The following is a 17492-nucleotide window of genomic DNA, read 5'->3' on the forward strand; positions in this document are numbered from 1 at the left end:
TATTTTTATTATTTATCTTATTATTATGTCTCATTTTCTTTTGTCTTCACCTACCTAATGATTTCATTGATCCTGGACCGTGTGGGAGATGCACTGTAGAGAATCTCGAATCTGTCTTCTACCTTTGAAGAATGTTGAGTTTTGTTTTAGAAGGTGGCTAAATTACTTTCCATCACCTTAATCTTGTGGAGGTTTGATTTTACGCGTTTCAGGCAGGTCTGTTTTGGTTTTACAGTTACTCCTAAAGTGAAGGTGATCTTTATTCCTAAGTGTGGCCTTGATGGAAAGCCCCTCTAACTTGGGAGGACTTGATCTACGAAACCTGTCTTCCCTGTAGTGGACACCTACTAAAATCTCAGCTCAGCCCTTCTGTATTTCCAGCCAGTTTTCCCTTGGGCTCTTTGTCGTCCTGCCCTACACATGTGCAGTTCTGGGGTCAGCCAAAGATTTGCGAGGGGTTTCTATGGAAATTGAGTTTACCTCCTCTGCGGCTTCCTCCATTTTGTAGAATTCTGAGTTCCTCCATTCAGTAACCAGTTGCTTTTGCAGCCATGAACTTCTCTTCTGACTCCACAGACCAAAAGAAACCTCCAGGCTCTGTGTGTCTCTATCTGCCTTGCCAGACAGACTAGGGAGTGAGCAAGGGCCAGATACATGGGGACCTCACCTGGTGTGACTCCCTTTTTTTCCAAATGTCAAATCCTCTTCTTTTTCTGTCTGCTTCTGGTCATTCTACAGTGCCTTCAAACAGCTGTGCTTCATAAAAGTCCAGAGTTTATAACTGTGACCATCAGGAGGCATGGTCTGTTACTATGCTGAGTTGCTATACTATTACCAAGCCACTATTATTTCCGACCTGCACTTGTGTAATATGTCTTCTTGCACCCTAGCCCCCTACGGCCTATTCTAACCCTAGGAGCCAGAGAAATCCTCTTACAATTAAGTCTGATGATACTATTTTTTCCCTTACAAGCCAACTGCTAGCAGCCCACTCCCTCGGAATGAAACCCCAGTCCCAGCAAGCGCTGAACTGCCCTCCAGTGCATCCCCCACCCTGTCTTTTCTCTCTGACTTGGTATCCCATTACTTTCCATTTTAACCAATCTGTTCTTGCCAAACTGACCCTCCTCCTACTCCTTGCACTTGCTCAGGGCCTTTTCCCTCTCTGTTCTCTCTTCCTGGACAAGGAGTCCCCCACCCTATTTCAAATTGCAAATCCCTACACCTCTGCCTACACTTACAGCCTTTTAACATCTTCCCCGTTAACTTTATCTCCATAGTGCTTACAAATGACTTTTAATTAACTGTCTCCCATAAAGGCAGGGACTTTTGTTTTTTTGGTCACATCTGTATTCCCAGGGTTTAGAACAGATGAATGCTGTGTGAATTAGAGTCTCTTTCTCCATAGAGACTCATACAGGGAAAGCTCCTTAGTACTGAAATGTGCTGTAAAAGAATTTGCCATATCATGAAACTGGCATATTGTACCTTGGGCTGTTTCTCTGCCCTCCTATCGAGGCTTCCCTTGCAGTGCTGACTTCCTGGGACGCAAACTGTAGCATTTGATAAAATGTCAGTGTGTGGAGGTGTCTGTGAACTTCGGATTATTTTTTATCAGAAATTTCCTCAGGGAAAACATGGTACCCTTTAAATTTGTTAGTATCACATAAAATATACCAGAGTTCTCCTGCTTTTGGAGTTGATAGGATAGAGATTAGAAGAAGGAGATACTGGTTTAATCATCATCTGCATAATGCATTTTATGAGCCGACGTAAATTATGCATTGTTGACCTTTAAATTAATTTAGGCTTAATGAGATGGTTTCATTATGTTTAAAGACTTAATGTAATTATTTTATTATGTTTTTTAAACATTATTTTCTGAGCTTGTTTATGCTTTGTCCCTCATCGAAGCCCAAGTGTATTGCCTTCTCTTCGAATTTTTTTTTTCCAGCTCTTTTCTGGTTTGAGGTTTGCAGAAGTCTGATCTTCTAAAGGACAGTTTTACTCAGTTACTTAATTTTCCCGGGCATTCTACAACAACTTGTGCTTTAATAGAGACATATATTTCCCAAAGAGTTAAACTTTAGGTTCAGAAAAATCGATCCTTTAAAAATGTAGTATGCAACAGGAATCTTTTATCATCCTGGGCACAAATTGAGTAATGAATCAAGAGCTCGGCTGAGGCTCAGCCGTGGGCCCTCTAGTGTCGGATCCTGAAAATGCAGATTAATTTATGAACATGACGTTGTGTCCCAGGGAGCGCCCAGGGCTCTAGCGGATGCCAGGAAATCTGAAGGCTGGCATGAGGAGGCTGAACAGGCTGGACGCTAGCCTCATCCACTGCAGCTACAGAAGCTCCACTTTTATATCATTTTCTTCATTTTTGGGACACTGCGTAGCTCTTACACGCTAAAATAGTTATTCTGGTGCTTCAAAAATAAAAATTTAAAAACAATAGTACTAGAGTGTAAGCGTATGAAATGCAAGAAGTGATGGTAATATACATGCTCATTTATATCATTGGATTTTAGGATTTGAGCAGTATTTCCTCATATAAAACATAAATGCTGGCACTAGCGCCAAGTAACTAGTTACCCCCTGGTGGAATTGAGCATGTATATATTTTCTTAAAAAAATATGCAATGGAAAACAACGTTTATACACTCCGGCTTCATACACTCAGAGTCAAACCGCCAAGCTTGGGAACTCATTTGCAAGATTGTATTTATTGTTGATAATTAGGGCGTCTTGTGGGGCCCTGGTGGAGGCATGCTGACAGCATCAAGGCTTCTGTGCTATGGCTGGTAGTGAAAGGCCCCCCTCGGTCTTCCACTGAAACAGTATTTATGCTGTTTCTCTCTTGTTTTCTGGGCAGGAGGATGGGGAGTGGATTTTATTGGGCACCGGGAGACTGACCTGGAAGGGGCCTGAGGTCCCCCTGGAGGGTAAGGGAAGATGAGGTTTATGGGAGCAAGCCTTTCTGACTTTCCTGGATAAGGATCCGGATGTCCCTGCTAGTCTTCTCTTGAGGTTCTGCTTGTCCCCTTTATTTCCAGGGACTCCAACCTAATTCTCACAGTTCAAAATTTGGGTTCTTGGTTGCTTCTTCCTTTAACTCTGTGGAATCCTGGTAACCTCTGCTGAGATCCCTGAGATCTTGTTTCCTGCCCCCGTACCCACTTTAACAGGAAAACAGAGACCTGGAGAGAGACAGCAAGAAGAAGGAAGGGGCATGGCAGTGGGGCGGTCTGCAGGGGAGTGGGGCTTCGCTGGGGCCCCTGTGGAGGATGGCTGGGTGTGTCCCTGCAGAGCTGGTGTCAGTTCTCTCGTCCTCGTGTAACGACCAGGAATAGGCGGGGTTCTCGGCTACTCAGGACTGGATGGGCAGGAGATTTTAGAAGGGTGGTAGGGCCCAGGAGGATAAAACATGCCCCCAGCCCCAGAAGGTGAAAGGAGAAAGCCTTGAAGGATCTGATGGCATTCTGTTCCGGATGTCCTCGGGGAGGTGGACAGAGAAACATGCCCCCGGTAAACAGCCTGCGAGAAGACTTCCTCCGCCTCTTAGTGTTCGCGTCTGTGTTTAACCCTTTGAGTGTGGGCTGGACCAGTGACTCCAATAAACAGCGTGTGGCAGAAAGGATGAGATGTCACTTCTGAGACAGGTGACAAAGGGGACTATGGCTTTCATTTTGCTCAAACTCCCCATCTCTCACTCTTTTTGCTCATTCGCTGTGAGGAAGTCAGCTGCCGTGCTGTGATCTGCTCCATGGAGACCCAAGGTCCTGAAGGTGCCTCTGGCTAACAGCCAGTGAGCGCGCTGGGAAGCAGATCTTCCCCAGTTGAGCCTTCAGATGAGACCGCCGCCCTGGCTGACACCTTGAATACAGACTTGTGAGAGACTTTGAGTCCGAGGATGCGGTTAAGCCATGCCCAGAAACCGAGAGAATAAATGTTTGTTGTTTCAAGCTGCTAAGTTCTGGGGGAACCTGCCTGGCAGCAGTGGATAACTAGCACTGGGCCCTTGGAGTAGGAGGGTGGGAAGTCCTTGTTTCATGTAGGTGAGTGTGATAAGGGCTGCTTTTACCTACCTTTTCTTGTGATTCTTGAGCCAGGAGTGGGTGGGGTTTGAGGGGTGCGAGGAAGAGATGAGCCAGGGCGAGGGTCCCCATGTCTTAGAATTGTGCACCACCCTCCCCCTCACAACAGAGAGCTCCCACAGCTTCCCCTAAGAGAGCCAGAATCAGCTTTGGAAGCCTATTCATGCAGAGATCAGCAAAGCCTGCTCAGGGTTGCTCAGAGAAGCCATGTCAACCAACACAAGAGCTGTGACCAAATCTAGTCGAGTAAGGAGACATCTGTCCTTTATCCCTTCTCCAAGTCCTCAACACCAAGAATCCAGATCCTAGGGAAGATGGGATGGGGAGGGTGTGAAGGAGCAGGGCTCCTGTGCACATCAAAAGGACAGGTTTTCTGTATGGAGGGACACAGCCTATCACCTGCTAAGAGTGACTTGGTGGGCAGCAGAGGAAAGGAGCTTTGTGACATCCAGTAGGGGAAAGAAAGGTGCTCGCAAGAGTCATAAGGTAGCGTTCTTTAAGGGGGCTACATGTAGATGGTGCTGATAACAAGCACTTGACTGCATCTCTGGTTTTGTGTAGTAAAGCATTAGGATCCATCATTTTCTTGAAAGTATAACTTTCCCTCTGGAACCACAGAAGGACTGTCTTACTGCAGAGGAGCTGATGTCTCCATGAGGGTGTCCAAGAGGTATGGAACAGTAGGATTCACAGAAGCCCCAGCTTTAGCGCCTCAGTGGGTGCATGAAGGGACCATTAACTGGAAGAGGGAAAATTTTCTTTACCAAATATTATACTGCTTTTTAGGAAAAATTTTCAAATCGTTCTCAGTCCCCTTAAAAAATCCACGTTCATTGTAGGGAAGCAAGGAGAAGAAAATAAAAAAAAAATCACAATCCCAATGCTTAGCAGTGTCATCAGTGAACATTTTGGTATACATTCTTCCAGTCCCTTTTCTAGGCTGTTTGTGTTATTGTTGTTGTTGTTTTTACATAAATTGAATCGTACTATAGAAACACTTTTGCCAGTATCTTTTAAAATTTGAGCATCTTTCCATGTTCCTAAGTATGCCACTGCAGCAATATTTTTGATGGTTGCGTAATATTCCCTTCAAAGATGCACCATCAGTTAGGGTATTTAATCTCCTCTTGCTGGGCATTTAAGAGGGTTCCAGTTTTTGAGACGCAGAGATGAGTATTACTTCTCTTTACTTGACGTAACCAAGTGAGCTCAACTTGAGAAAAGATGTAGGCTTGGTGGAATGAGACCAGGGAGAGACACGCAGAGCATCCAGGGGTCTGTTGAGAACTCCCTGAAGACATGTCCTGATGCACTTTCATCCCCCTCATCAGTGAGGGTCAGACCCGGGCAGGCCGTGGTTATCTCATCTGTGAGATGATAGGATTGCTCTCATGACTTCTTTGGTCATTTCCATGTTTGTGATTTTATGGCCAGATGATTGATTTTCAAGTTCTCATCCAGTGTGCCCTAATATCTCCATGTTGCTTCCTCCTCCATGAAAGGGGCACAGAAATACCTTCCTTAGGAGGTTTGGAGGATTAAATGAGACAATATACGTTGAGCATAGTCCCCAACGCTTAGTAAAGGCTCAACAAATCTCCTTTCGGGAACCCTCCTACACTGCTGGTGGGAATGCAGTTTGGTGCAGCCACTATGGAAAACAGTGTGGAGATCCCTCAAAAGACTAGGAATAGACTTACCATATGACCCAGGAATCCCACTCCTGGGCTTGTACCCAGAAGGAAATCTACTTCAGGACGACACCTGCACCCCAATGTTCATAGCAGCACTATTTACAATAGCCAAAACATGGAAACAACCTAAATGTCCATCAACAGGTGACTGGATAAAGAAGATGTGGTATATTTATACAATGGAATACTACTCAGCCATAAAAACCGACAACATAATGCCATTTGCAGCAACATGGATGCTCCTAGAGAATGTCATTCTAAGTGAAGTAAGCCAGAAAGAGAAAGAAAAATACCATATGAGATCGCTCATATGTGGAATCTAAAAAACAAAAACAAACAAACAAACAAAAACAAAGCATAAATACAGGACAGAAATAGACTCATGGACAGAGAATACAGACTTGTGGTTACCGGGGTGGGGGGCGGGGTAGAGGGTGGGAAGGGATAGACTGGGGTTTCAAAATTGTAGAATAGATAAACAAGATTACACTGTATAGCACAGGGAAATATACACAAAAGGTTACGATAAATCACAGAGAAAAAAATGTGACAATGAGTGTGTATATGTCCATGAATGACTGAAAAATTGTGCTGAACACTGGAATTTGACACAACACTGTAAAATGATTATGAATCAATAAAAAATGTAAAAAAAAAACTCAGATGAAAAAAAAAACCAAAAAACAAATCTCCTTTCTGTTATTAGGCTGAACCATATGAAAGTGCCATCTTTTGTAGGTCTCACATGATTGGATACTGGCAAATTCATGTGGTGCAAGCTAATAGTTTTTCTTCACTTGAAGTTTAAGTTTCGCAGGTTAACCTTCAGTGCCTGGGAAGGGTGCACAGAATTGGGGTAACAGCGTGAGCAAAGGTCCAGAGGGGGGCAGCATGTTGGCTGTGCTGGCAGTGTTTTCTCACACCATCTCCAGGGCCAATTTTACCCATAATCCCAGGCCCTACCTGGTGTTACTTCTGTGTGTGCCCCAGGGGCCGTGGAGGCTTGTAAGGGACCCAGGTCTCTGCTCATCCTCTCCTAGTTCAGAAGCTGGCTGTACTCCAAAGAGGACAGTAGGGGTGGCAGCCAGTGTCTCAGGCACTCAGACGTCAGTGGGTTTAGTGATCAGCAGAGGATGAGTCATTTAAAAATCTATTTTTCTCCCCTGATGGTAAAAGTTATCATGTTTTATTGTGGGGAATCTGGAAAATATCAAATAGCATAAGAAAGAAGATTAAAAAGGATGGGTTTTTCTCACTCTCTCCTCATCACCTGCTAGAGGATCCAGGGGTGGACTCGGCACAGGAGATGGTGGAGTCGCAATACGGGAGGAACCTGGGTCCCTGAATGACTGCTAGAGTGAGTCCTTTCCCCCGTGCCGTCTGCCACAGTGCCATGGAGGAGAGGTAGACCTTCACTGGGTTAAGCCACTGAAATTTTGGAGTTATTTGTGACAGCAGTTAGATGACCCTAATTCATTACCCAGCCTCTCTGAGCCTGCCTCCTTACCTGTATGGGGGCTATTAACTACGGATATGTTTGTACCCAAGAATTAAGAGAGAATTTAACACACAGTGCCGGGCATGTATCAGTGTTCAGTAGATATCAGCCATTGCTTTTAAGGGAATATGACTGCCAGTTAGAAAGGGAGGCAGGTTTGTGTCCGGGATGGTGGCAGTCCAGGAGGAGGGGGACAGTAGGATTGTCATCATCACCATCATCAAGACAGCACCACCATTTACTGGGCCCCTGCTCGGGCCAGGCTGTGACCCAGGGGGTGCTTCACTTGTGTTCATCTCAGTCCCCCGAGGCAGCTGTTGGTAACCTCAATGTTAAGATGAGGCCTCGGGGGCCCAGAGCTGCTGCTGAAGCCATCCAGTCACACAGACAGTAACACAGGCAGGCCTTACCCTCAGAGCTCTTCCGCTCTCAAAGCCTGACTTCTTCTACTGCAGGGATGACAAATATGACATGTATTTTCTTTTTTAAAGTGAGGCCTCTGTCTGCTTTCCTTCTCATTGGGGAAGTGTTGTGTTTCCCTTTGAGACTTTCTCTACTTCAAGCTGTAAGGATTTACTTTTGTCAATTAAACATAAATTGGCTTACCGCTTGGCTGCAGTAACATTTGCTGGGGTTCTGTGGCCTCTCCCTTCTATTTGAACCCTGCAGAGCTCAGAAGGGTTGGTCAGCAGAAAAAGGTCTGGATCTCCAGCACAAAGCCTGTGTCTGAGTCCTGCGGGTCTCCCTTCAACTGAAGGCCTCCTGTGAGTAGAGCGGATATTTTAAAGCCCTCTCAATGAACGCCGCTGAACGCCAAAGTGGTGCTTTTCTTTCCTCTGTGCAACTTGGCAGAAGCACCTTCTATTTCTTTATTTCTTTGTGAAACAAAGGAAGATTTGTTTGCAATTCCACAAGAATAAGAAGGGCTGAGGAAACTTCTGGGGTGCAGGTGCTTGCAATGCTGGATTACTAGATTAACCAGTGTTACTAGATGAGCCCATGATTGATTTCTCTGCACAATTTGCTTCCTCTTCCTTCCCTTTGAGGTTTCAACTTTGGCTTTAGCAACGTAACCCACCACCTAGACCTGCAGATCTACAGGTACAGATTCAGCCATAAGGGAGGGTCCCTGGACTGCATTTGCTTTTATAGGAACAAAACAATTTTACCAGCATCTGTTTAAATCGTGTCCATGTGTAAAGTGCAGAGTTGAGACACCAGGTAAAGAGGAGGGCTTACAATATCTTTTACTTACATCGCTTCTCTTCCGGCTCTGATGAACTTTAAACAGCTAGTTTCTCTGTCAAAGACAATGCTAAAGGCAAGATGAATAAAACCAACTTCTACACTTAAGATTATCCTTGAAATATTTATGATTTTGTTCCAGGGGGAAAAAAAGGCGTTGACCACTTGCTGCTAAACCAAGGGGGCAAAGCCGATATTCTTCTAGAATATTATCTGTATTATTACTATTATATTGTTAAAGGATGTTGTAGAAATTCTCCACTAAAACTTGGAAAATGATTTTCTTTAAAAATAGAAATTTTAAAAAAAATCTTTGCGACTGTTTAAAAATGAACACAAGATGGCGCCAGAGAGCCGACGTGGAGAGGGAATTGCTTCCAGGACCAGAAAGACCTGAGTGAAGAGGGGCGGCCTGGGATTGGGGGGCACTGAAACTGTTTCTGAGATGGCATCTCGGGGTGCCGTGAAGCAAGAGGAGCTAGCAGGCGCCTTAGATCACCCTCCTAGCCTCGTCTGTCTTCACGAAGTCTTTTCACAAGCTTCCCATAAACTTCAGCCCTGGTGCCCATTCTCAGAACCTGCGGGAGAGGCAGTTGGCCCGTGAGCAGGAGATGGAGGAGGAGGGAGGAGAAGGCAGGGGGCGTGGAGCTGCTTCCCAGGCTGCTCCCGAGTGAGCCTTTGCCCAGCAGCACCTCTCACGAATGCATGGCAAACGCATCTTTGCTTTCAGGTGGCCAGTAGGCTAAGAAAGAGGAAGGTTCAGGAACAGAGACAACCATACAGGTTAAAAAAAATTTTTTTTTAATTGGAGGTACTGGGGATTGAACCCAGGACCTCGTGCATGTGCTCTACCGCTGAGCTACACCCCCACCCCCAGGTCGTGTTTTTGTTTTTTGTTCTTTTAAAATAATAGCCATCCTAATGGGCTTGAAGTGGTCTCTCATCGTGGTTTAGATTTAACATTTCCTGGAGAAGCTAGTTTTTATTTGTTTTAAAGTCACAGAGTCTTTTAAAAAATTTTTTAAAATTGAAGTATAGTTGATTTACAATGTTGTGTTAGTTTCAGGTGTACAGCAAAGTGATTCAGTTATATATATATATATAAAATCTTTTTCAGATTCTTTCCATGATAGGTTATTATACGATATTTACTATCTTGTATATGTTCCCAGTGCTATGCAATAAGTCCTTGTTGTTTATCTATTTTATTTATAGTAGTGTGTATATGTTAATCCCGAAATCCTAATTTATCCCTCCACTCGCCCTTTCCCCTTTGGTAACCGTAAGTTTGTTTTCTGTGTCTGTGAGAGCATTTCTGTTTTGTTAAAAGCTCATTTGTATCTTTTTTTTAGATTCCACACAAATGCTATCTGTATGATACATGTCTTTCTCTGTCTGACTTCACTTAGTATGAGAATCTCTAGGTCCATCCATGTTGCTGCAAATGGCATTATTTCATTCATTTTTATGACTAATATTTCATTGTATAAATATGCCGTAACTTCTTTATCCAGTCATCTGTTGATGGACATTTAGGTTGCTTCCATGTCTTGACTATTGTATATAGTGCTGCTGTGAACACTGGGGTGCATGTATCTTTTCAGATTAGAGTTTTCTCCAGATATATGTCCAGGAGTGGGATTGCTGGATCATATGGTAAGCCTGTTTTTAGTTTTTAAAGGAACCTCCATACTATTCTCCATAATGGCTGCACCAAACTACATTCCCACCAACAGTAGGAGGGTTCCCTTTTCTCCACACCTTCTCCAGCATTTATTATTTGTAGATTTTTTAATGATGGCCGTTCTGAGTCGTGGGAGGTGACACCCACAGACTCTTTCTTCAGTCAAGAGCTTGTGAAGTGGAGCCTGCTGGTTGACCACGTGGGGTCCAGTGTATGACACTTGGGATCCTCAGTGCCCTCGTGTACCAGCTCCATGGTGTTGGTGAGTCACAGCTGAATAAGCTCAGTGTCTTCTCCTGACAGATGGGGCTCACAATAATTCCTTCCGCGTGGGTTGCTTGGAGGAACACACGAGATAAGGCATAAAGAGCTCTTGGCACGATTCCTGGCATGTAGTAAGTGTCCAGAGACAGCAGGGTGAATACAGAAGCCCAAAGCCTAAAGCAGTTAACCAGGGAGGCTCTTATGTTGATGTGGCCACAGAGAGACTTCCAACTCATTTCCTCAATACGTGCTTTCCCTGAAATCCTGTCCCGGTGTCAGGCATGTTTAGCCAAGAGGCGCCTGCTCTAAGCCCTGCAGTAAGTGGTTTCTAGGGTCCTTCTCAGTTCCGGAGTCCAGGACTGTCCCTGGAGGTCACTGAGCTGATTTCTCAGTCTCAGTCGGAACAGTGCCACCAGCATCTCCAGAGATCCCTGGGAACCCTTTGAGGCTCTTGGCCCACACTCAGTCTTCCAGATGATGGCACACGTGCCTGGGTTCCCACCCTGAAGGCTCAGTTAGAAACAGACCGATTAGGATGCCCGGGTGACACCTGGGGCTTCCGTCCGCCCACTCTGCTCCCTTTGCAAAAGACTCCTCCCTGGGGCAGGGAGGGTCCGCTGACTCCGGGATTATGAGCCTGTGGGCTTCATAAGGAGATAGAGTGTTATCATTACTAAAAGCATGGAGTGATGTGTGGGAGGAAATGGGCCGTCTGAAACTTCATTAAGTGTGTTTGCCTTTTGCAGTTTGAACAGAGGAAGAAGCATTTTGAAATAGAGTGCGGCAAGTTCACTGGAAGTCAGGAAGCTGGGGAGGAGAGAGGCTGGGGCGGGACACGGGACTTTTTTCTTCTAAGGAGCTGGTGATACATTTTCAGGATGATTGTTTTTGGGTCTCCTCCAGGAGGTTTCTGTTTACTGTGCAGGAACAGTCCTTACAGGAAGAGATAGTATCTGCACAGGGCAATTAGGGAGCAGCAGAAAGAGGCCAGCTCACCAAGGAGGCTCAAGCTGGGGAGGGCCAGGCCGATGCACGGGGAGCAGAGAGGCCAAGGGAAGGGCTGGCCCAGGGCACACGGACCTCCTGTGACTCCTCAGGGCCGGATCCCAGCTCCTTGAGGCGCTTAGGTTTGTGTTGGGAATGGTGGGCTTTGGGGTCAAGAACCAGTAGCAAGGAGAGTAAATGCTCACAAGAGCCCTCAAAGGGCATCCTGCGTGGTCTCCATAATGACCTCAACTTGAGACCCCATCAGGGCAGCTGGTCGCTCTGAGGTCACTCATCTCTCTTTCAGCACAAATGCCCAAAGGAAAGCCCCCAAACCCTGCATAGTGGAACTGAACCCATGTCATTTTGCGTGTAGCCATGTTGCAAAAAAAAAATGTGTTACTGCTCGGTGTTATAGCTCAGTGCTACAGCTCAGTTGTGACAGCAACCTGGATCTACACGTGAGACCAAACAGCACTCGGAAAGTTGGAGAACTCAAGTTTATTATGCCACAGGGCCCAGAAAAGTTAACAGTCCAAGCTCTGGACCTGGCTGTAGGTTTACACAGGTTTTATAGGCTGTCAGTTTACACTTTGCAACATCACATGCAAATGAGGTATAGTGAAAGTTGACTAATTAGGAACAAGCTCTGTAGAAATGAACCAATCAGGAGGAAGAGAAATAACCAATCAGGAATGAGGAAAATGGACCAATCAAGAGTGAGAGAAATAACCAATCAGGAGTGAGCTCCATGCAAATGAAGTACTACAAATGGACCAATCAGAATTTAGGGAAATGAACCAATCAGGAGTGAAGGGAATAACCAATCAGGAGTGAGCTCAGGGAACGAATAGAATTTTAGGGATAAGTAAGCCATTTCAGAGGCAAAAAGGGAGACAGAGCCTCTGGGCCAGGGAACCAGATGGTGCTGGCAGGAGAGTAGTGGCTGTACCTGGGGGTCCTGCCAGTCTTTTTATGGGGCTTCCTGCCTCAGCCAGGCATCTTGAGGAGCCTCCAGAGTGAGCTCCCCACTGGCACCTGGGGTTTGGTTTACCAGCCTAGGCAGGGTCACTGACTCTGGGGGACACAGTTACCACTTCTTGTTTCCACTCAGGAAGATAGTCAACCCCGCACTTCCCCCAGGGTTGGCTGCTCACCACTCAGCAGAGAACATTAAAAGCATCCATAAAAGCGACATCGCAGATTTTGCTGGCTGTAAACCTCAAAGATGAATTTTCCTACCACATTTTATGAGTATGGGTTTTAAAGCCTTCATAATGCAGGGCGGCCCCTTTCCAGGACCCATGAACTTCCTCCTGAGGCAATGATTTATGTTGTTAACTCATCCAGGAGGAGACCTCAGATGGTACATGATGACTTAACACGTGGAACTGACAGAGGCGATTATCTCTTTTTTTTTTCCCTGTGGGTGGCCAAGGGGAGATGTTGCCGCTTGGCCCCATAGATGGGACCCTCTGTGGGAACTAGGGTGAGGGTCCTGTGGAGGCAGGAGATGCTGTGGTCCCCAGCAGTATCCAAAGACCCCAAGGGTTAGCAAGAACAGATACCATTAAGATGTGGATTTTGAACAGGCCGCCAGGAGGGGAAGGCAGTGAGGTGAACAAAACCACTGTTGATTGTTGGAGCTGGACAAAGCCTTGGGGATTGTTTGTCCCAATTTGTTAAATTTACAGACGGGACACCAAAGCCCGATTACATTTCAGGTTTCACTCAAGGTTATCCAGTGGCCTCTTAACACTTAAAAATGATTCTTTAATTACCAAAGCAAAGTTTCTTTTGTTAAGTGGGGCAGTTAAATGAAACACAAGCCTTCATTTGTGGCCTAATAATAACCCAAAAGTTTTCTCCTGCCCTAAATTAAGAAACCTTATTAAGGAATGAAGCTTTTGTAGCAAGAAGCCACAAGGCATGGCCTGTTTTCCCCACTGCTTGGAAGGACGGCAGCGATCACGGCTCGCGGTCTAGGCAGTGAGCTGTGCTTCTCTGTGCCGGCGAGGCTCGTGAGCCAGCCCCCTAACCGAGCTAGAGTTCACCCTGCCTTTTCTGGAAGGGGTGCAGAGACCTCTTTTTCTTCCTTCCTCTAATCTGCGATGGTGAATTCAGGCCATCCTGGAACAAGGGGCAGATTTGTCAAAGCTGGGCAGGCTAAACCCCAACTCCTCTGGCAAAGTGAGTTCTCCAAGGAGCACGTACTCAGCCAGGGCGCCCAACCCCAGACAACGGGCTGCACTTGCTATGCTTCAGAAGCCTGGTTCTCCCTCCATGGACCTTGTTTTTATTCTGTCAGAGCTTCCATGACCCGAGAAAGATCTGCTCAGTCACATTCTGTTCACCTGACGTGGCCTCGAATTGGATGGCTCCCCCTGTGTCATCTCGGACGTTGGTTTTGAAACCAAGGCCTGACCTTTCCCTTGACGCACGGGCAGTGTTGTATGTTTTCCTTTCTTGATGGAAGCTGTACCAGGTCTGCACAATACACATAAAGCCTCTAGCTTGGTGCCCAGCACACAGCAGGTACCCAAGTGCTATAGTTTGGGATCCCCTGGAGGCAAAACCTGAGACACTCTGTAAGGAGTAAATGAGTCAAGCTGGGGGGGCCAGCCAGCCCACAAAGGGGTGTTATGAACCAGCTCCCACTCCTGGGCAGCTGGAGCTTGATCCTGTGGGAAATGTAGGAAGTTGTAGAGGATTATCCCATCAGAGGAGCCAGGGAGCTGGGGTATTTATACTCCAACCTGTCAGGGGTTGGTTGAGAGCTGGATGTTGATTCCTCCAATGCCTGCCAATCATCTGCAGCTTTGAGAGAGCCCCCAGCAAAGAGATAACACTGGCAGTGCCAGTCAGCCCATGGGGTATGGGCAGGTCAAGGACAGTAGCTATCTCATCATTATAATATTCTTTCCCTCTCGCTTCTCTCTTATCTTCTACCTTGGTGTTAAAGTTTGTCCTGCAAACTTCCTGCCCATTCCTAGCCACTGGCCTTCCATTGAGATTCTGCTCCAAGCCTTGTGTCTTCCTTTAATTTTCCTGGGGCACCAACACACCCTGATGACATTTGGTTTCCTTTATTTTTATTTTTTTTTGAGGGGGTAGGTAATTCGGTTTATTTACTTATTTTTAGAGGAGGTACCAGGGATTGAACCCAGGACCTAGTGCATTGTTAAGCATGCACTCTGCCACTTGAGCTATACCCTACCCCCTGGTTTCCTTTACATTTCTTGTGGAAGGGGCTGGAATGCAGAGGTGGGTTGCTGTGCATTTCCCCTGCCCACCTGGATGTAAGCCTCCCTCCTCACTGGCGCGTCTCTCCTCTGCTCGGCAGTAACGACTGTCAGGCGAGGCTTGGTCTGAAGCAGAGCCTGAGACAGGATCTGAGTGCAAATGGTTGATTTGGGGGGTTTCCCAGGAAGTGTCTGTGGAGAGTCAGAGGTGAGACAGGAAAGTGAGCCCTGAGGACAGGCTGAAGAGCCGTTATCACCTTGGCATCTGGGCGTGTCCCCCGAGCACCTCTGGGAGATGCTGCTGAGCACACACTGGTGCCCCTTCTGCCAGGGGTAGAAAGGCTAGGTTCTCTTTCCCCAGCTCCTTTCTGCATTGACTGGGGGCTGTCCCACCTTCAAGAGCAGAGTGGGCGCCTCACCAGGAGTGGAGAGCCACAAATAGTTGGGAGAGTGGCGCTCCTGTGTTCAGGCACATGGGTCCTGGGACCCTGGGTCTGTCTGCCCAGTGGCCGTGGCCCGAGGAGCCTCTACTATGGGCTCAATGCTCCCCATGCGCTGACTCTTGACGAGGGAGGGAAGAAGAGAGGAGGCCTTGCCCAGTGTCATGCAGCTTGTGCCCTGACCCATCTGGCTGCAGAGCTGGAGCTGTCTTGCTGGTGTCTGTTCCAAGGTGCCCTGCCTGACCCCTGGCTCAGTGCAGTTGGTTCTCTTGGCCTTGGCCTTGGGGACATCTCTTGTGAGCTGCTCTCCTGGGGAGCTCTGGTGCCTCTGACCTTGGCTTCAAGGGGCTGTGTGTTGGATGCCTTAGGAATACAGGGCAGGGGACACAACTAAGCTCACTTTTCCTATGAGATTGTTAAGGACAAGAGATTGAGAGGCCGGGTCAAAGGATGGAGTGGGCGGCCAGGTCACTTGATTCTCCAAGCAGTGTGCTTTCACTGGGTTGGGGTTTGGTGAAACAGGCACTCCTGTCTGCTGCTGCATGATTGTACACTGGGGGCATTGCCGTTACGGGCAACATGGTTAATACCTATCAAAACTACACATGCACATGGCTACAGACCCAGTAATTCCGCTTCTGGGAGGTGAACACACAGATCCAGTCACGTGCGTGTGAAACAGTCTGTATGTTCAGTGGTTCCCTGTTTGTGCTGGTAAAGACTGGAAATCTCAGTGACCATCAGTAGGGCACTGGCTAAAGCAGGCCATGAAATGCCACGAAGCCATGAGAAAATGAGGATGCGCATGTGTATTTGTTTGTTAAAAAAAACCCCCCAAGGGGCAGAACAGCGAGTGCCTTGTGCTATACTTTGTGTAAAGAAAGAAAATGCGTGTGTATTTGGTTACTTATGGGTGTTTCTGGTAGGAGACCCATCACTCATCCATCGCCCCTGGGAGGCTGGGGGTGGGTGGGAAGGACACTTTTTCTCTATACCCTTCATTATCTTTTGATTGTCAGATCATAGGATATAGTGGGATAAATAAATAAATAAAATATAAATATAAATAAAAAATAAATAAAATTTAAAAGTAAATGAAAAAACTGAAATTTGGTGTGTTCTTTTTGTTATATTGCATTTGACTCTGAAATCCCAGTTTCCTTATCTGTAAAATCAGGAAAATAATATTTGTTTCAAAGAGTGATGACCCTTATAGCCATTCTTTTTTCTTTTCTTTCTTTCTTTTTTTTTTTTTTTAGCACTTCTCACTGCCCTTCTGTTTAATTTTAGGAGCAGTTGCCTTGGTCTGTCCCCACGTCTTTAGGAGAAGCACTGTGAGGGCAGGACCAGGGTATTACTTGCTAATCACTCTGTCTCTGGGACTTGCATTTAGTGGGGGCTAAACAAAAAGATTTTTTTTTGGAATGAATAAATCAGGGGAAGCACTTTATTAGTCAAAACATGCTGTTTATGTCTTTGTTACTATCATTTAGAGCATCAGACTGCAGCAGGCAGCCCTGCAGAGAGGCTCAGACAATTTAGGTTCAAATCCTAACTCAGCCACTTATTAGCTGTGTGACTGTGGACAAGTTACTTAACCTCTCTGTGCTCTAGTTTCCTCATGAGCAGACTGGGAGCTGTGGAAACACCTACTACATGGGATGCTGTGAGGACACAAAGAATTCATACATCTTAAGCACTTGAAAGAGTGCCTGGCACTCTAAATGTAAGGTTATTGTCATGACTTTAATACTTTTCCTGATATAAAAATAGTCAATTCTGGAAAAATTTCTTTCAGGATTTTGGAAGACACTTTAGATGAGTAGGAATACTTTTCTGCTTGTTTCCCCTTTCAGTTCTTTTCCTGGAACATTATGGTGGCTCTTCTCTGAATGGGCTCTCTTATTTTTCCAAAGAAGACCATTTGGGAAAAAAGTCACCCTCCTTTAGAGGACAGCTGGCCTCCAGGTGACCGGGCAGGGGTTGTGTGTGGGGAGCTCCTTCTCAACACCTCAAGTCTTTGCACAGGCCCGAGTTTGTCTAAAGACCCCCCTTGGCTCCTGCCAGCCTGTCCCATGAGGCCTCGCCCTTCCCATTTCCCCCAGGTACGGCTGGGAGGGGGTCTGTTCAAGTCCCAGCATGGGTTCCGCCTCTCCTCCGTGGGCCTGGGAGTGTTCCAGGTCCGCGCGGGAGGACAGGTGTAGCAGGACCGTTTGCTTTCTGTCTGAGCTGCTGTGAATGGAAACACCTTCGCTGCAAGCTTACTGCTTATTATTGCTGAAAATTGTGGCTTGGTGGCCTTGGTGAAGACGTGCAAAGGATGTGGACAACGGGGCCTGAA

The 17492-nt window shown here is 46.4% G+C and overlaps 1 long non-coding RNA gene across 2 annotated transcripts in view; it reads left to right on the forward strand.

Annotated features, from left to right (window-relative positions):
* The window catches only part of LOC140689704 (uncharacterized), a 59661-nt gene that overhangs the window by 20063 nt on the left and 22106 nt on the right, over positions 1-17492 (forward strand). The gene's annotated exons all lie outside the window — the stretch shown is intronic.

The sequence above is a fragment of the Vicugna pacos genome, chromosome 27, assembly GCF_048564905.1.
Source record: "Vicugna pacos chromosome 27, VicPac4, whole genome shotgun sequence".
Lineage (NCBI taxonomy): Eukaryota > Metazoa > Chordata > Mammalia > Artiodactyla > Camelidae > Vicugna > Vicugna pacos.